The 20,577-nt window shown below is 43.9% G+C and overlaps 1 long non-coding RNA gene across 1 annotated transcript in view; it reads left to right on the forward strand.

Moving 5' to 3' along the window:
- Window positions 1-1,812: 1,812 nt before the first annotated feature.
- The window catches only part of LOC137547014 (uncharacterized), a 90,219-nt gene continuing 71,454 nt past the window's right edge, over window positions 1,813-20,577 (forward strand). Inside the window, exon 1 of the long non-coding RNA XR_011026437.1 lies at window positions 1,813-1,897. This is a non-coding gene — a long non-coding RNA (uncharacterized lncRNA). The remainder of the gene's footprint in view (window positions 1,898-20,577) is intronic.

Raw genomic sequence — 20,577 nt, forward strand, 5'->3', positions numbered from 1 at the left:
TTTGCTTGCTGCATGACTCTGGAAAGTAGACCTTCTGTCAGTTGTGCAGTTTGTGTTGCTGAGGGATTTGCATACATTAGTCATGCAAATCCGTTACCTGCCTTCTTTTGATGACTGGCACTATAAAAGCATTCTGCTCCCAGAATGCTTTGCTGGACATTTCCCTTCCATGGTCTGTTCCTGATGGACACTGCTGGAGTGTCAGCCATTGCTATGTAGTATACACTCCTAGTGAGTGTCAGTCATGCTACTTCTCGTTGAAGATTAGTTTAGAGTTATTCGTGGGACTGCGCTAGGCAGATTCCCTAGTCTAGTTAGGATTGTATTATTTGTATTGCTTGTTCTGTCTGTCTGTGGGGTGCTAACCAGAGCAGCGGTTGCTACTGGTAGGCCCTTCTGTTCTGTTATTATCTTCTCTGGATCGCACTTGTCTCTTTGCGCTAGTGCTGTGGATCCTTCTGTTCTGTCTTCTGGGATCGCGCTAGCCACTTTTTGCTAGCGCTGGGGATCCTTCTGTTCTGTCTCCTGGGATCGCACTAGCCACTTTTCGCTAGTGCTGTGGATCGTTCTGATCTGTCTTCCTGTATCGCACTAACCGCTAGCGGTAGCGGCTGTGGATCGTTCTGATCTGTGTTTCTGCTTGGATCACACTTGCTCTGACGGAAGAGCGGTGGATCCTTTCTGCCTAGTTCCTGTTTCACGTTTGTCTGTCTTGTCTGATTCGAAACGCTTGCTGTAGGCTCGGTGAGGTAACCGTTAAGCAAGCGCTCGCGTTCGTCTGTCTTTGGTTAGTTAGGCGTGCTTGTCTCTGTTGTGCGTAACACGCGGAGACCGCGCACGAACGCGTGCACTGTTGCGAATGAGTGCGGTGTTTGCGTTCAGCTAGCATTTGTTATTTTCTTTATCTTTCTCTTTGTATGATTTGCTGTGCCTTTGCTACCCTTGTGCTCTGTCCTGCTCAGTCTTGTGTCGCTATTGGCAATCGCCATTCTTGCGATTGCGTTTCCTACTTCGTTTCTGCCGTTGTGTGTTCGCCGTCGCTGGGTGGCGACTAATTTGGTGGGCACACATTGGTTCTGTCCCTTTGCTCTGTTCCCTGTGGGCTATCCAGCCCTGCCTGATTGTACCTTGTCCCGGATCTGTACAATTCCCATTTGGCATCTGTGGCTGTGCAGCGGCTGTGTTCGCCTGCACTCCACAGCGCCATCTGCCGGTGGGAATTGCCCTCTGCGGGTGCATAGCACCTAGCCTGGGTGTCCGCAATAATACGCTTGTGGAGGAAATCCGCCGCGTCAGCGCACGTCTGGTGCGCTGACCACGGAGACGATTCCACAATCGTTACACTTTTCCTTTTACCTCAGGAAGTAGTTATGACTGAGTGACAAATTCTCAATCTGCATATAAAAGAGGTTTTGATGCTTTCCTTTCTTTGAAAGACATCCACGGCTATTATTACTAGTTAATTCCTAGCAGAGTTGATCCAGAGGATCTTATCTGACTGCCGCTTAGAGTTGGGAAGGAATATTTCCCCCCTTAAAGGTGAATTGGCCTAAGCCTTGTAATGGGTTTTTTTTGTCCTTCCCTGAATTAACTGGGATAAGTGAGGATGCATGAGAGAAATGTACTTAATGTTTACTTATTATTTATTTATTTTATTTTATTTTTGTTTGTATCTAGTTGGACTTGATGGACAAATGTCTTTTTTTCATTTTGAATGCTATTTTGTAATTTCGACAAAATACAATACAACTATTAATAAGTGTGGTATGTGGAAAATAGCACAGTTCTCCATTTTTTTTATTGCAGAGGAAGTGTAAACAATGGAAACATGAATAAATGAATGAAAAATAATTTCTGAACTGCAAGCAGCCCACTGACTTCTGTTAGATGTGCAGAGGTGAGCATTTCATGCTATGTGCTACCTAAGTGTGCTACTTAGTATCAATGAAATATCATGAATAAGAAATAACATTTTTTGAAAAACAAAACAAAATTAAACTGGTTTATCCCCAACTCAATGCTGGAGGAGGGGGCGATCTATGATTTGTGAAGCTGAACTAATGGGATTCATTATTTCTCAGCAATGGTAGGATTTCACTTAAAATGTGCACAAAAGTAAAAAATACACCAACTACCTATGACTGAAAAGTAGGTTAATCTGCTTTTAGTTAATCCTACTTATTTTTCTATATAATGAAAAGTACTTTTATTTAGGGAATAAGTTGTATTCAACTTTCTGTATCTTGCTAATGAGCACGGAGGAGAAGAACTTACTGAGAGAGTTGTACCGGAATGACCTGAACTAGGAAAAAGCTAAAAAGTCAGGAAGTTGGAGCTGCACATGGGGCATTATCATTGAAAGGAATAATTATCAAATATTTCAGGTTACTGATACTTAACCACTTCAGGACCACAAGCTTACACCCACCTAGTGACCAGGCCATTTTTCAGAACACAGGGCTGTGCAGCTTTGTCAGGTTGCTGCACAGCCCTACAACTAATCACACAAATGAATCTTACCTCCTTTTCTTGTCCATAACAGGACATTCTTCTGGAAGTGTCTGATCGCTCCTTTTTTTCAGGCTTTCAGTGCCTGAGTTTCCCTCCCTCCTCCCTCCCTCTCCTTCCCACCCCCCTGCCCCGTCCTGATTTGCTTAGGACGGCGATCCATCCTCTTCTCCGCCTCTCATAGGCTTCAGCCTATGAGAGGGCTTTGATGCCCTTCCACTCTGAGGGACAGCCGAGTGTCCTTTGTACAGCGCTGCACTAGATAGCAGCGCAGTACGGATATAAACAAAGGGGATTTCTTTCCCCTTTCTTTTACTAACAGCCTGCAACTCGCGATTGCAGTTAGCAGCTCCGTGAACCAGCAGGGAATGACGATCGAGCATGCGCACACAAGTTCCCTGCTAAACTGCAACTCCAGAACTTGATGCCAATCGGTATTAGGCGGTCCTGGGGCTTTTTGTTAGGTAGTTAAAGGTAATCTCTCAGAAGAACTGGGAGATGCTTATGTAAAAAGTCATCCCCTTACCCAAGCCTTGATTTGGTCACTCTGTAAAAGATAAGAGGGATATGCCATTACCTGAAAAGAGTGCAAGCAGCAGTGGCTATGATGGTCATAGGCACCAATGAAAAATAACTTTAAAAGTTTGAGAGAAAGCATATATCTATAGTCAAAGCTTTTTCTAGAAAAAGCTGGTTGCTTTCAGCCATATGCAATTCACTTTTTCTCTTGAGTTTTCTCCTCTGTTTAAAATATCTTTTTAGCACTTTACAATGGAAAATGTACCAAAAAGTAGGTAAAAAAAATTCTGTAAAACTTATTTTGAGTATTTGTTTTCTTGCTGGTGGTTTAAAAGGCATTTTATTAACAATTTGTGAAAATATCACCTAGGAGAAAAGTCATGTGAAATAGTGAATTGTACATGGCCCACAATGATTTAAAAAAGGTCTGGCAGTCATACTCACCGCCCTTCTCATCAGTGAACTATTACAGCATGTGCGCGTAGGCCAGGTTACAGTTTATTCAATTGTGCAATGCCCTATGGTGTTACATCTTATGTGCATGTGCAAAATTACTAGTACATAGCTTCTTTGCCTATCAAAGATTACCTCTCTTTGCACCCAGTTTTTTCAGCTTGGAATAGCCTTTTAAGTATTTGTACTTCGCACTCTTGATCCTGCTTGTCTAACTGTTATTGACCTTGGCTAGTTAATCTGTTTACAATTGTACTCTGCCTTCCCGGCAACAAAATTCAGGGCATATTTATCAAAAACAGTGTAAGGAAAATTGGAGCAAAACTGGTTCAGAAGTGGGGCAGCTGCTCAGAGCAGCCAATCAGAATGCTTGATGTAGCCATCTGCTTAATTCATTACTGTTTTCTCTCCAGTTATGCTCCTCCTGGTTTTGATAAATCTGTGTCAATTAGTGATCATAAATATATGTCAAAGTACTTTATTGTGCCTGTAAAGCTGCACTGTTGTTTGATTTATGTTTTTCTGCAGACAGATTCACATAATTAAATTACATTTCAATTGAATGCATGGATAGGGAAATCAAGAGATTGCCTGCCAATCAGTGTGTTGTTTCTTGTGCTCCCGGGTGCAGTATATGATGATTGCCGAAAGGTTGGTGAAGTAGTATTTATGCTATTGCAGTTGCCTGTGCACACACAGCAAAAACATCTTCAATAAATCCGGGACAGGTTGCGTTCAATAAATCTGTGCGTATTACAGTTTGTTGATCATTCATCAGCCTGGCTATGTTCTGGTATGACCCAGTTGAAGATTGAAAGCATTATTCACCTAATAGAAGGTACTTTTTACAAAAAGTTATCAAAGGTTTGGACGAAACCTCTGGGATTTTATGTATTCTGCTCTGTTCTCCAGGTTTGTGGCTGTTTACATTGAATGTGCTGTATCAGCAAATCTGTTGCTGGGCAAATTTTTTATGGCTATGGCAATGCATCCGCTGTGCACTAAAGATGCATGCACAGCAGTGCTTGGTGCACTGCAATGGATGTGTTCAGTGGCGTCGCTTGGGGGTTTGATCCAGGGCACCACCCCCGAACCTGTTGCTGTGGTGCCCGGATCCAATGTCCAGACCTCAGATCGCGGCGACTCCGTCCGCCACTTTCTCCCTCCCCCCATCCACCGCTCGTCCCGTCCTCCCATACATCTACAAGCAGCAGCTTACCTATGCCTCAATTCCAGCGTGGAGTGCACAGCCACAGATATCTCTCTCACTCCTGTTGTTCCCCTAGTGACCAGCTTCTGCTAAAGATGATAATCACATTATTGGGAAAACAGCCAGGAGGGAGAGAGAGGTCTGTGCGCTCCATGCTGGAATTGAGGCATAGGTAAGCCGCTGCTTGTAGATGCCCCTATAGCTACCTACCTATAATAAAAACCCCATACCTACCTACCTATACTCAAGGCCTCATACCTACCTACCTATACTGAAGGCCCCATGCCTACCTACCTACCTATACTGAGGTCCCCATACCCATCTACCTATACTGAAGGCCCCTATTTCTACCTACCTATACTGGAAACCCCCATACCTACCTACCTATACTGAAGGCACCATACCTACCTATACTGAAGGCACCATACCTACCTATACTGAAAGCCCCATACCTACCTACCTATACTGAAAGCCCCATACTTACCTACCTATACTGAAGGCTCCTATACCTACTACCCATAATGAACCTACCTATACCTAGCTACCTATAATGAACTAAAGGCCCTTATACCTACCTACCTACCTATACTGAAGGCCCCTTATACCTACCTACCTATACTGAAGACCTCTATACCTAGCTATCTATACTGAAAGCCCCTGGGCCCCAGACAAGCAAAGTAAAGCCCCCAGCCCAGCCTGGCAAAGCCCCAGCAAAGCAGAGCCCCGGGGGCCCAGAAACGCAAAGCCCCCGGTGCCAGTAAAACAAAGCCCTCGGGCCTCAGCCCAGCAAATTAAAGCCCCAGGGCGCTAGCCCAGCAAAGCAAAGCCCCCAAAGCAGCAAACCAAAGCCCCGGGGCCCCAGCCCAGCAAAGCAAAGCCCCGGGGCCCCAGCCCAGCAAAGCACAGCCCCCAGCAAAGCAAACCACTCAGCCTAGCAAAGCCCCCAGCAAAGCAATGCCCCCAGGCCCCAGCCCAGTAAAGCATACAGCCAAGCAAAGCTCCCAGCTCAGCAAAGCCTAGTGAAGCTCCCAGCCCAGCAAAGCACCCAAAAATGCCCTCACCCCAGTGAAGCCCCCAGCAAATCACCCAGCAAAGCCCCAGAACCCAGCAAAGCCAGGCCAGCACAGCATCACCACCATCCAGGCAGCCCAGCATCACCACCTGCAAGCCCAGCATAACTGCCAGCCGAATACAGCACACAGGCCAGCACACCGAAAACAAGACAGAAGCCAGGTGAGGGGCTTATTTATGTGAAGTACTGCCTATTGAATATATTTAAGTTACACCACTGCTATGTTCATGTACATTTGGCCCCACCTATGACCAAGCCCTCTTCCCTCAGCATGACCACGTCCATTATTCGTGCCACACAATCTTTCCCTCTTGGTGCCCAGGGGTGCCCTGGATCTCCCAGGAACCTAGAAACGCCCCTGGATGTGTTGCCATTACATTGTAACGGCACTCCATCTGGGTGGCAGCTGATGCAAAGCATTCACTGTAAACTGGTCATGCTAAATCTAGGGTTTAAGCAGGGATTAGTAGCTGCTATTTACAATATGATAATGTGAAACTCACTACCTAGTCCAATTGGCCAGTTTTAAGATATTGTGAAACTTGCTACTAAGGGTGCATACGCACATTCAATACATGTAATTTTGATTGGCTAATGATCAGAGCAAGATCAACCACAAGGCAACCTAGGCAGGTGCCTGGGGCCCAGTGGGTGTCAATGAGCCCACCTGCCACTGTCTCTGACCGCAATTCTGATGTGGCCAAAATTGCCAATCATCTTTCTTGTAGTAAGCCCCAAAAGAAGTTGGCATAGCTCAGACTGCCAGGTTCCTTAGGAATGCCAGGCGGAAACTGGCAGTCCAAGCAGAAGAGGAGATCTCCGTAGTCATCACATAACAACCATTTGTAGATAAAAAATAAGGTATTTGCAGGATTTTGTGGGGAAAAAAGTTGTTTGGTAGTTTTGGTTGGGGATAAGGCAATTGTACATTTCATGAACTTCCACTTAAAATTCTGAAACAGTTTGTCAATCACTTACATGTATTATGTGGTTTCTCTTTTTTCATTTAACGAAAGTGGATATACATTGTAAGATTAGGATGAAGAAGATCTTGCTTTTACTAAGCCAACTTAGATAATGTAAAGAATATTTTTTATTTTCTGAAGGGCTGCAAGCATGGCTTGTCCAATCCCTGAATATGCAATTTATCCAGTGGCCACGGTAATACATAAAACATTTCCGCATCTTTATTTTCAGGATTAAGACTTTATGCCTACAGACTGAAAAAATTTAGCCTCTACGTGGATTTCTAGACCAGTGGTTTTACTAGTGGACGGCTACTTAGAAAGTTTTACCATTTAGGTGTTTAATTATCCATTTCATGATATCATCTGGGCATTTTCATCAGAAAGAAAAAGACAATTATGTTCACTTATGGTGAGCTCTCTTATGAGGCCATTTTATTTATAATACTTCCAATTAACAGCTAATTCATGAGTGAAACTAGTATTGAAATGAATATTGAGTAAATACTTGTTTATTCCCATGTGTGTCAATATAAATTCCACTTATAATAAGTGGGAAAAAATTGTTTTCTAGTTTGAGCTTGCATGGAAAAAAAATCTAAAAATAACACAGTTCTAATAATGCCAGGGAGTATGCAGCTTTTATGGTGTTTTTTCATGCCAGGTTTTGCAGCTACACATTAGTGCACTGATATCTGTTATGGTAAATATTTATTGAACAGAGCATTTGCACAACACATTAGTATAAAGGACATGCATTTCTTTTCTTCTTTGTTTTGTTACTAACCTGTTTTGAACACCTTTATTTTGAACTGTTTATTTTGCCTTATGGATGATTCTCTATTGTACCTACATTACTGTACAACATGCACCTGTGAAATATCCTGTGACTTGTAATTTTTATCTTGCAATAAACACAGTAAAAGGAAATATCAGTAAAGTTTCTGTGTGCAGAGAGTGCACAGAAATTGTACTGTTATTAATAATAATAATAATACTGTTTCTTATGATGAGAAGGTAGCATGCATTGCGTAATTAATGTGACCTGTATTACCTATGTAATGCAAGCATTGTTAGGATAACATGCAGAATGCTACTTGCTTAGCTTGCGTTGCTCTAACATCACTTGCATTACCTAGGTAATGGGTTGCACTAATTGTGCAATGTATGCTACCTTGTCAGTGTAATTAATGGCAAAATGTACTGACATTTTGGGAATAGGCTCTGTAGTATGTTATGTTCTCTAGAATCTCTACATGCATTTGTGTTTTCACATTCAGCTTCTTACTAGAGGTTTAACATTTTTGAAATACATTTTTATGAATATTTCTATAATTCAATGTTGTTGTTATAATTTACAGTTACAGTAAATTCCTAAGCATAACTTTTATATCAGACAGCACAGTGGCGTAGTGGTTAGTGCTCTCGCCTTGCAGCACCGGGTCCCTGGTTTGAATCCCAGCTAGGTCAACATCTGCAAGGAGTTTGTATGTTCTCCCAGTGCCTGTGTGGGTTTCCTCCAGGCACTCTGGTTTCCTCCCACATCACAAAAAAACATACAGATAGGTTAATTGGATCCCCCCCAAATTGGCCCTAGACTGAAACACATACACTACACAATACATACATAGACATAGGACTATGGTAGGGAATTAGATTGTGAGCTCTTTTGAGGGAAAGTTAGTGACAAGACGATATACTCTGTACAGCGCTGCGGAAGATGTTGGCGCTTGTAACGATTGTGGAATTCTCTCCGTGATCAGCGCACAAGACGTGCGCTGACACTGCGGAAATCCTCCACAAGCGTATAATTTGAGGGAACCCAGCAAAAGGTGCAATGCACCTGTAGAGGGAAACTCCTGTCGACAGATGGAGCTGTGGAGTGCAGAGGAACAGCTACTCTGCCCTGCCACAGACGCCAGACAGGAATTGTACGAAGGGAAGAAACGCAGGGCAAGATAGCCCTGAAAGAGAGAGATCAAAGCGACAGAGGGTATGTGTGTCCACCAATCTAGTCACCACCCTGCGATGATGAACACACAACCAGGAAGATAAAGTGAGAAGGCAATCGCCAGAGATGGCGATTGCTAACAGCGACACAAGACCGAATAAGCACAGATGAGGAACGTATGTATGTCCACCAATCTAGCCGCCAACCTGCGACGGTGGACACACAACAGAAGAAATCAAGTGAGAACGCAATCGCAAGAGAAGCGTTTGCGGAAGAGAATGAGCACATGGACAGAATGTATGTATGTGCCCCAATCTAGTCGCCAACCCGCAACGGTGCACATACAACAGCAGATATGAAGTAGGAACGCAATTGCGAGAGAGGCGATTGCCAGAGGTGACACAAGGCTACAGCAAGGCAGAGCACGAGAGTAGCAAAGGCACAGCAAATCATACAATGAGAAGATAAGAAAAATAACAAACTCTAACTAAACGCGAACACTGCACTCATTCGCAACAGTGCACGCGTTTATGCGCGGTCTCCGCGTGTTAAGCACAACAGAGACAAGCACGCCTAACTAACCACCGACAGACAAACATGAAACAGAGGACGCGAGCGCTTGCTTAATGGTTACCTCACCGAGCCTCCAGCAAACATTCGTAGCAGACAAGACAGATACACGAAAACAGGAATAAGTGAGAGATACGATCCACTGCTCTTTCCGCCAGAGCGAGTGCGATCCAAGTATAGAAACGGAGCGAGATGGATCCACTGCTCTTTCCGCCAGAGCAAGTGCGATCCACGTACAGCAAGAGAGATGGATATCAGACGGATGCACAGCACTAGCACAAGGCGAGTGCGATCCAGGCAAGACAGATCAGATGAGATAGCTGGTAGCAACCACTGCTCCAGCTATACTCCAAGAACAAAGATCAGAACGACTTCCTGTCGACCACCGCTGGGACAGGACAATCGCAACAGACAAACAAAACAGATATGCAATCCTAACTGTACTAGGGAACCTGCCTAGTGCAGTCCCAGGAATTACTCTAAGCTAATCTTTAAACAAAGAGCAAGGCTGACACTCCAGGAGTGTTTCACAGGACTAACCCTTATGACCAGCCCAGGTCTGTGATATCACATGGTATATATAGAGCAAGCCTACAAAGGATGTGGCTAGGCAATCTGCATGACAAACGTATGCAAATTCCTCAGCAGCAAGCTGCAAAACTGACAAAAGGTCTCTCTTCCAGAGACCTGCAGAATGCAGACCTGAACAGTGGTCAAAAAGCTGCCTGCCTGCGCAGGTAGCCGAGCGGATCCTCACAGCGCTATATAAGTACTAAATAATAATAATATCAGGGCCACGGAATATGTTTTGCGCTTTATAAATCAATGATAATAATAATAATAATACTACAACTACTAATAATAATCATCATCATCAATTCCTCTAATATTTAGTCAGAAAAAAAGAATATATAGTCATCATTTACTGTTAGTTTGTTTGATTAAATGATTAAGTTCTAAAAAAAAACAATTTTCTAAGTATATTTTTATTTTTTGTTTAAATCAGGAGATTTCAATGGTTAAATAAAAGTAACTAACTTTATTATTATCTATTGAATGTACAGGATCTTCTCAAAAAATTAGCATACCGTGATAAAGTTCATTATTTTCTGTAATGTACTGATAAACTTTAGACTTTCATATATTTTAGATTCATTACACACAACTGAAGTAGTTCAAAGCCTTTTATTGTTTTAATATTGATGATTTTGGCATACAGCTCATGAAAACCCAAAATTCCTATCTCAAAAAATTTGCATATCATGAAAAGGTTCTCTAAACGAGCTATTAATCTAATCATCTGAATCAACTAATTTACTCTAAACACCTGCAAAAGATTCCTGAGGCTTTTAAAAACTCCCAGCCTGGTTCATTACTCAAAACCGCAATCATGGGTAAGACTGCCGACCTGACTGCTGTCCAGAAGGCCATCATTGACACCCTCAAGCAAGAGGGTAAGACACAGAAAGAAATTTCTGAACGAATAGGCTGTTCCCAGAATGCTGTATCAAGGCACCACAGTGGGAAGTCTGTGGGAAGGAAAAAGTGTGGCAGAAAACGCTGCACAACGAGAAGAGGTAACCGGACCCTGAGGAAGATTGGAGAGATGGACCGATTCCATCCCTTGGGGGACCTGTGGAAGCAGTGGACTGAGTCTGGAGTAGAAACATCCAGAGCCACCGTGTACAGGCATGTACAGGAAATGGGCTGCAGGTGCCGCATTCCCCAGGTAAAGCCACTTTTGAACCAGAAACAGCGGCAGAAGCGCCTGACCTGTACTTGACACCGGACTTCAGGCATTTTGGCATTTCCCTCTCCCCAGTCTTCCTCCAGACTCTGGCATCTTGATTACCGAATGATGTGCAAATGTTGCTTTCATCCGCAAAAAGTACTTTGGACCACTGAGCAACAGTCCAGTGCTGCTTCTCTGTAGCCCAGGTCAGGCGCTTCTGCCGCTGTTTCTGGTTCAAAAGTGGCTTGATCTGGGGAATGTGGCATCTGTAGCCCATTTCCTGCACACACCTGTACACGGTGGCTCTGGATGTTTCTACTCCAGACTCAGTCCACTGCTTTCGCAGGTCCCCCAAGGTCTGGAATCGGTCCTTCTCCCCAATCTTCCTCAGGGTCCGGTCACCTCTTCTCGTTGTGCAGCGTTTTCTGCCACACTTTTTCCTTCCCACAGACTTCCCACTGAAGTGCCTTGATACAGCACTCTGGGAACAGCCTATTCGTTCAGAAATTTCTTTCTGTGTCTTACCCTCTTGCTTGAGAGTGTCAATGATGGCCTTCTGGACAGCAGTCAGGTCGGCAGTCTTACTTATGATTGCGGTTTTGAGTAATGAACCAGGCTGGGAGTTTTAAAAGCCTCAGGAATCTTTTGCAGGTGTTTAGAGTTAATTAGTTGATTCAGATGATTAGGTTAATAGCTCGTTTAGAGAACCTTTTCGTGATATGCTAATTTTTTGAGATAGGAATTTTGGGTTTTCATGAGCTGTATGCCAAAATCATCAATATTATACCAATAAAAGGCTTTGAACCACTTCAGTTGTGTGTAATGAATCTAAAATATATGAAAGTCTAATGTTTATCAGTACATTACAGAAAATAATGAACTTTATCACAATATGCTAATTTTTTGAGAAGATCCTGTATATAGCCCCAATATATTACAATAAATAATGTCACAGATGATGATAATCGGGTGACAAACAACACAATACAGGTAATAAGCAGTAAGACACAAATGCCAGATCATAAACTGGAGTTGTAGTCCAAGTTCATGTTATCCTATGAGCAGGATGCATGATCAGGTAGGAAACACAAGGAGGGAGGGCCCTGCCACTGGCTTACAATCTAAGGCTTAAAGAAAATCTGTAACGAAAAAACCTCCCCTAGGGGGTACTCACCTCGGGTGGGGGAAGCCTCCGGAACCTATTGAGGCTTTCCTCCTTCCTGCTCGGTCCCACGGTGGCGGTGAAAATTCTCCCGGAGCGCCGGCGACATAAGTATTTACCTTTTGGCTCCAGCGCAGGCGCAGTATCCACTCTCTGCACGGAGATAGGCGGAAATAGCCGATCTCCGTCGGGCCGCTCTACTGCACAGGCTCAAGTCTCCTGCGCCTGCGCAGTAGGGCGGACCTGACGGAGATCGGCTATTTCCGCCTATCACCGTCAGAAGAGCTACAACAGCGCCCCCGCTAGAGCCTGGAAAGGTAAATATTGAACAGGCTGTCGGGTCTGTCGGGCCGCTGTTCAGAGGGCTGCAGCGAAACCCCCGTGGGACAGAGGAGGATGGGGGAAGCCTCATTGGGATCCGGAGGCTTCCCCCTCCCGAGGTGAGTACCCCCCAGGGGAGGTTTTTCTTTTTACAGTGTCTCTTTAAACTCCTTGTTTTTGCAACAGATGAGGCCGGCACCATCCGTATTGTAAATGCTCTTTTATTGAAGTATTTCCATATCAGGCTGTCGCATAAGGTGCAACGTTTCGAAGATAAGTTCTTTATCAAGCATGCGACAATCTCAGAATAAACACATGAAGACAAATATTTATACACCCCCACCCTCAAATCAACCAATCCTAGGCAAGCATACTATGTACCTATAACAGATCTCGTACTTACTAGTGAACCTGATGGGGAACTGTGTATCGTATGAGTGGTCCAATGGGATGCGGGGCGCTCTCCTACAGCCGCCTCTTACCTCCCCAGCACGAACACCCGGCTCGGAGGCATCTGCGTCCATCTGCGGCCTGGCCACGCCCACACAAAGCAGGAGAGGCCACCGCATTGGAGCGCAGAGTACGCCGAGGCCACGTGACCCCCGGAGAACCCGATTGGTCACTAGCAGGGGGCGCGCATCGCAAAGGTCGCATGCAATGTGAATGTTAATGCGTGCCATGCGTACTCTTATGCGTGCACGCCACTCCTGCCGGCATCTGCGTCTATGCGCTACCATGGAAACAGAGCTCCGTAGCAGGGTGGCGGCCAGCTAAGAGGCGGCCGAGATGAGGGCTAGATGGAGTGGCCACCTAAAACATTAAAAGTTCTGTGAAAAATGACACAAAAATATAAAATGTTGTAAACAAATATGAATAAGATGAGAAAAGTTGCTGTACATGGGCACCAGTCACAGCAGCGGTGCCAGATCATATTCTTTATTTAAACCCCTCGGATGAAGACAATCTAGTGTCCTGATCCAGAAGGCCTCTCTATACAGTAATTTCTTAAGTCTATTGCCACCTCTATGTAAGGGTGGAACCCATTCTATGATCTGACACCGCAGCTGATTAACATGGTGACCATGCGCAACAAAATGAGCAGGGACAGCCTGTTCAATCGATTTGTTACGAATAGCTGATTTATGAGATGATAACCATATTTTAAATTTAGATGTTATTTGACCCACATAAATAAGCCCGCAGGGGCATTTAAGCAAATAAATTACATATTTTGAATCACAATTATAGCACCCCTTGATATAACCGGTTCAGCACCGCAGTCCGAAAATCTCATGCATCCGAGCAACGTTCACCTCCCATTCATTCGCCTATAACTTTATTGCTACTTATCACAATGAATTGATCTATATCTTGTTTTTTCCGCCACTAATTAGGCTTTCTTTGGGTAGTACATTTTGCTAAGAATTATTTTTTTCTAAATCTATTTTAACAGGAAGATTAAGAAAGAAATGAAAAAAATTCATTATTTCTCAGTTTTTGGCCATTATAGTTTGAAATTAATATATGCTACCGTAATTAAAACTCATGTATTTTATTTGCCCATCTGTCCCGGTTATTACACCGTTTAAACAATGTCCCTATCACAATTTATGGTGCCGATATTTCATTTAGAAATAAAGGTGCATTTTTTCAATTTGCGTCCATCACTATTTATAAGCTTATAATTTTAAATAATATAATAACATATTCTCTTGACATGCATATTTAAAAAGTTCAGACCCTTGGGTAACTATTTATGTTGTTTTTGTTTCTTTTTTAATTGTATTTTTGATTTTTTTTTAATAAAAACAGTGTATGTGGGTAATTTCTGGTGTGGGAGGGAAACTGCTAATTTTAAATGTAAAATAATATTTTTTTAATTAAAAATGTATGTTGGTGCAGTTTACTATTTGGCCACAAGATAGCCACAGTGAAAAAAGTCCTGGATGCGAACGATCTCGCATCCAGGAACTAAAATGCTGGGGAGACGTTTCCTGGGGGCGGAAATACCGCGCTCTCTGGAGAGAAAGCATCGGTATTTCTGCGGGGAAGTTAGATCGGTGAATGGGAATTATATTCCCATTCACTGATCGAGGGGCTAGCGGCGGGCAGCGGGAGCGCGCGCGGGAGCGTGCCCGATCGCGCGCACCAGCCGGCAGCAGCAGCAGTGCCTATCTGGACGAGGAAGCTCGTCCAGATAGGCTGAACTGGCTATTATCTTTTCCTTGTGTGTGGATGGACAAAATACAGGGATCTGATGACTGAGTGGCAGTGCACACAATTGAGGCAGGGGAATGTCCCCTGGCGAGACGTAGACTCAGGAGGTCTGACTAAGGTCCTCATTTCTGCGTGTACAAGCCTGTCACGCAGAGTAGGTGCCCGTTTATATGAAAAAAATGAGGGCTGCTGGAATTCACCAATATTAGGAAAGGAGCGCGACAATGTGGGCCAATACTTCTTCAAAATTTGTGAAATGGATTTACTCCAAGTATTAAATTGTGAAACAATTGGCACACGATTAACAGCACTCCTCCTGCTTCTGGTGCTTCCCAGCATTTCACCTGCCTCCCTGCGCGCACCTCGCACCAAATCAACAGGACATTTACGAGCAAGAAATTTCTGTGTCATTTCATCAAGTCTGCATTGGCGTTTATCACTATCACCCACTATGCGGCCAATCCGCAAAAACTGGCTTTTAGGTATTGATCGTCTTGTAGCAATGGGATGAAAGCTATCATAGGATAGGATCGCATTGCGATCAGTCGGTTTGACATAGAGGTCGGTATGTAATTGACCCGCCTCCATGTAAACTATTGTGTCGAGAAAATTGACACGCTGCTGGTCACTGTGTATCGTTAAACGAATAGCTTCACATTGAGTGTGAAGAGATGTCACAAATTCGTCAAGGGTCGTACGTGGCCCCGCCCACATGCAAAACACATCATCAATGTATCGAAGCCAAATCTTGGCATATTTTTGAAAAATGGTGTTCGTGTAAACAAAACTCTCCTCATAAACATTCATATATATATTTGCGTAGGACGGAGCCACATTCGACCCCATAGCTGTGCCTTCTACCTGTAAGAAAAATTGGTCATTAAATGTGAAATAGTTACAAATCAAAACTATACGTAAAAGTTCAACCAAAAAATTAATCTGAGGATCAGAAAAATCTGACGCAATGAATAGAGTATGTCGAACCGCCTCTACACCCCCATCGTGAGGGATGGAGGTGTAGAGGCTCTCGACATCCATGGTAACAAGGAGACTATTCTCTGGAATGTCTTCTAATGAAGAGATTATATCGAGAAACATAGCTGTGTCCCTGAGGTAGGATTTTTGTGCTAAAACATATGGGCATAAGATGTAGTCCAAATATTTTGCTAGCGGAGATAGTACCGAGTCAATACCCGACACAATCGGTCGGCCAGGTGGGTGTAATAAAGATTTGTGTATCTTGGGACAAAGGTAAAGAACAGGAGTCCTAGGATGTTCCATCTGTAAAAATTTAGCAAGACGATCATCAATAAGGTGATCTCTGAGGGCCTGTTCTAAAACTTGTGTGATACGTTTTTTGATGTCAGATAGGGGGTCGCAGGGTAGTCGTTGGTAAGTATTTATATCATTAAGTTGTCGAAATGCTTCACGTAAATATTCTGAAGAGTCCATGACTACCCCCTGACTACTGCTCCCCCCTTGTCTGCTGGCTTGATAACAATGAATGAGTTAAGGTCCAATTCTTTAATTGCTGATCGCTCCTCAGGGTTTAGGTTATGTCTCACAGAGATCGCTGAAATGCCAGTTCTGAACAAAGAATCAATGTCCTTGGTGACATCTCTGATATAGTTGTCGATGACTTGACAGGATGGTGGATTAAAAGTACTTTTGGCTCGTAATGTAGTTTCTCCTAATGTCAACATAGTAGAATCATCATCATTATTCTCTCTATTCGGTAAAAATCGTGGTTGACTGAAAACATTTTTCAGTTTCAGACGTCTGAAAAATTGTTGTAATTCTATATCCAGTTGTAAGCGGCCAGGCCATTGGGTGGGAGCAAATGAAAGACCTTTGTTGAGAATATGGTGTTGTGACTCTGTCAGTACAGTAGAATTGATATTGACTACAATGTTATTGGTGGTCACTTCTTGGGCTTCTGTCGCTGACGCAGCCTTTCTTTTATATTGTCTGCGACATCCACCACGCCGTTTTCGTCTTGGCTGGATGGGTCGGTTGAGTCGTCCGGTGTACTGATGGGCAAAAAATCTGATGATCCATTGCCAGATGGTTGGCCCATAGGTTTAGGTACTTGTGGAGTTCCCTTTGGGACTTTTGGTGGCTGTCTCAGCTTAATTGAACGTGGTTGTTGCCATACGTACACATAGCCAGTCGAGTAGTCGATTGCATCACGTTGGAATTTGCTGCGTTTAGTTGCTTCGATTTGACTGGTGACAGTTTTGCGAAACTCTTCTAATTCGGTTTGAATCTTATTATAATCCTCTTCTTTGGTTAAGTCTTTGAGTTTTTGTGTCATCTCATCAAGATGTCTAACCAGTTTTGGGATCTCAGCCTGGATACAGTTGATGGTGAGTACCATCGAATCGAAAGCAGCTTTATTCCATATGAGAGACCATGTGTGGCAAAAGTTAGGGTCGTAGGGAACACAATAGGGCTAACATGTGCTCTGATGCCTCTCGGGATTCTCCCGACTCTTAAGTATTCTCCTAGTGTTGCAGCATGTAGTTCCAAGGAGATGCGCGTTTTTTCAGTGCGCTCGATTTGTTTGCGTAGAGTACGCATGTCGGTTGCTCCAAGAAAGGCAACTTCAGTATAAACAAAGGACACCATTCTAGCCGTCTCATCAGGTGTAAAAGAAAAGGTAAGCGCTCCAATATCCACCGGTTCCATGGTGGGTGTTGATGATAGGATGGGTGCTCTCTACGTGGTAAATACAATAAAGCAGAAGAGGAGGCACTCCTTCCAAGATAAGGTGGGATGTGCCAAGCCGTCCAGTAACCATCAGAATCCAATACTTGCAACAGATGAGGCCGGCACCATCCGTACTGTAAATGCTCTTTTATTGAAGTATTTCCATATCTCTATACAGAGAGGCCTTCTGGATCAGGACACTAGATTGTCTTCATCCGAGGGGTTTAAATAAAGAATATGATCGGGCACCGCTGCTGTGACTGGTGCCCATGTGCAGCAACTTTTCTCATCTTATTCATATTTGTTTTCATCATTTTATATTTTTGTGTCATTTTTCACAGAACTTTTAATGTTTTAGGTGGCCACTCCATCTAGCCCTCATCTCGGCCGCCTCTTAGCTTGCTGGCCGCCACCCCGCTACGGAGCTCTGTTTCCATGGTAGTGCATAGACGCAGATGCCGGCACGCATAAGAGTACGCATGGCACGCATTAACATCCGCGTTGCATGCGACCTTTGCGATGCACGCCCCCTGCTAATGACCAATCGGGTTCTCCGGGGGTCACGTGACCTTGGCGTACTCTGCGCTCCAATGCAGTGGCCTCTCCTGCTTTGTGGGGGCGTGGCCAGACCGCAGATGGACGCAGATGCCTCCGAGCCGGGTGTTCGTGCTGGGGAGGTGGGAGGCGGCTGTAGGAGAGCGCTCCGCATCCCATTGGACCACTCATACGATACACAGTTCCCCATCAGGTCCACTATTAAGTACGAGATCTGTTATAGGTACATAGTATGCTGTCCTAGGATTGGTTGATTTGAGGGTGGGGGTGTATAAATATTTGTCTACATGTGTTTATTCTGAGATTGTCGCATGCTTGATAAAGAACTTTTCTTCAAAACGTTGCACCTTATGCGACAGCCTGATATGGAAATACTTCAATAAAAGAGCATTTACAATACGGATGGTGCCGGCCTCATCTGTTGCAAGTATTGGATCCGGATGGTTACCGGACGGTCTGGCACATCCCACCTTATCTTGGAAGGAGTGCCTCCTCTTCTGCTTTATTTTAAACTCCTTGTTATAATTATGGAAATTAGCCTTAAAAGACTGGTTCCCCTTATATTATGCCTTAAAAGATTGCTGAAAACAACATTTCTGCTGTTGAGATTGTATAATCCTGATAAAAGTACTTTTTTACACATTATTAACCTAATAGCAGACCCAAGCCCATTTAAAAATGGGTTTTAGGTCTACTTTGCTGCCTGGTAGCCACAGGTCACGACACTCGGGATTGCCCCACCGGAGACTAGAGAGAACAGCTGACGCTGTGTTGTGGAGAGCATGGATAACAAGGTACAGAATCGGCAGGCAGAAGAGTAGTCAGACAATCCGGGTTCAGGGCAGGCAGAGTTCAGTCATTAACAATAAATCATGCAAAGGTCGAGGCAGGTGGAGTACAATCAGGAGCGAGGTAACAGGCAATAGGTCTGGGCAGGCGGCAATCAAGCAGAAACAGGAACAAGCTGAGGTCGGCAACAGAAAGACAATCAGAGTAAGTGCTGACGCTGGGTACACTGCTAGCAAGCTGTACGAACAGACAGCACTAACATGCAGGGCAGACAGGTTTAAATAGAGCCTTTGGCACCAATTTTAATCGCTGTGCATGCGAACGAACGTCCGCATTAACCCCCTGCGCATGCATATTTTTGTCAGCATCCACCTGCTGCGCATGCGTACATGCGTACAAGCGGCCACGCACACCTGCACATGCATGTTGTCTCCTGGACACAGAATAGGAAGTAGACCTCACACCAAAAGGTGTGATGCCATGTGGCAAACAAACAAAATGCCGGCTACCCACACGCACATGTGCGAAACAGATGTCGGGACAAGCGACCAGGAAGGGCAGGCTGGTGAGTATAACATGTTTATACAGCTTGGATGGTGGCATAGGAAAGATGCAAATCCTTCGACTTCCAGCTTAGTGATGTTGCACAAGGTATCACATACTAATGATTATATAAACTTGTTCAGTGTATTTTACAGTATCACAACAATAATTGGGGTAGGAAAAAGACACTGATAGCTGGCTGTACACCCAATAAATGGGTGGGGAACAACAAGACCCATCCTATAGGTGAACTCAAATCTGAGTTGGGTCCAGTAGCATGGGTAGCAGATATCACAGTAATAATAATAAATAAGAACCGTGATTTACAGGCAGAAGTGAACCACTAAGAATTTCATTCATACTATATGTAAAAAAAATGCAGATAATTTATAGTATATAGCAAAGACAGAAATCAATCAAGGGGCATAAGTACATAATAAATCAGTACCAGTAATCAATGGAGACAGTTTGTCAAAGAGATAAGTGACTCTGACAAGTTATCAAGGCAGAGAACTGCAACAAGGGGGAGAAGGTGGGCTACAGCGTTTCTGAGGGTTCAAGAAGCCCCACATGCTGACTAAGTTTTTAGAATGATCACCTCATCATGTATAGTGTGGTATAAATGCAGAAGAATACGCCCCTCCCCCCACCCCACCCCACAGCACAAACAAAGCAATGGACTGTACAGGTGTCTATACATTATGCATTTTTCCCGTTTCTTAGATTTTTAACTTAACCAATTTTTGATTGTGTGCAAGGGGCCTCAGTTTTTCTATATTATCAATTATTTTTTGTAGAAAGAAAATGGAAAAATTGAACATTTTGTTTAAATCGTGTACACAGCTATATGCTTGCCTGCCTCACAGATGGTGTTGGGTAGCATTTAATTTGAAAACTGTCAAAAACTCAAAATGAATAACTGCAATATTCACAGGAAACTTCAACAGGCAGCTGGTAAAACACTGGGCCTCTGCAGCAGCCAATCAGCAGCTGGTAAAATGGGCATGCAATTACAGGTGATAACACTTTATCTATTTAAATGGTAAAGGATAGGCACCTGAAAGTCTCCTCATTAAAGGGGGCTCCCACAATAAGTATCCCCACATGCGTGGTGGTAGTTAGTTATCCCCACCTCTAATGCACAGAGATGGGAATGAAGCCCTAGTCCATGATATGGACAGGGCTTTATAGGAGAAGGGGAGATATTGCAACCCCAGTCTTACAGAGGCCCCCCATATCATGTACCATATGGGCTAGTTTTGGTTAGTTGAAGCTGCATTACATTTGCATGCCCCTTGAAA

This window comes from Hyperolius riggenbachi, chromosome 2 (genome assembly GCF_040937935.1).
Source record: "Hyperolius riggenbachi isolate aHypRig1 chromosome 2, aHypRig1.pri, whole genome shotgun sequence".
NCBI classification, from domain to species: domain Eukaryota; kingdom Metazoa; phylum Chordata; class Amphibia; order Anura; family Hyperoliidae; genus Hyperolius; species Hyperolius riggenbachi.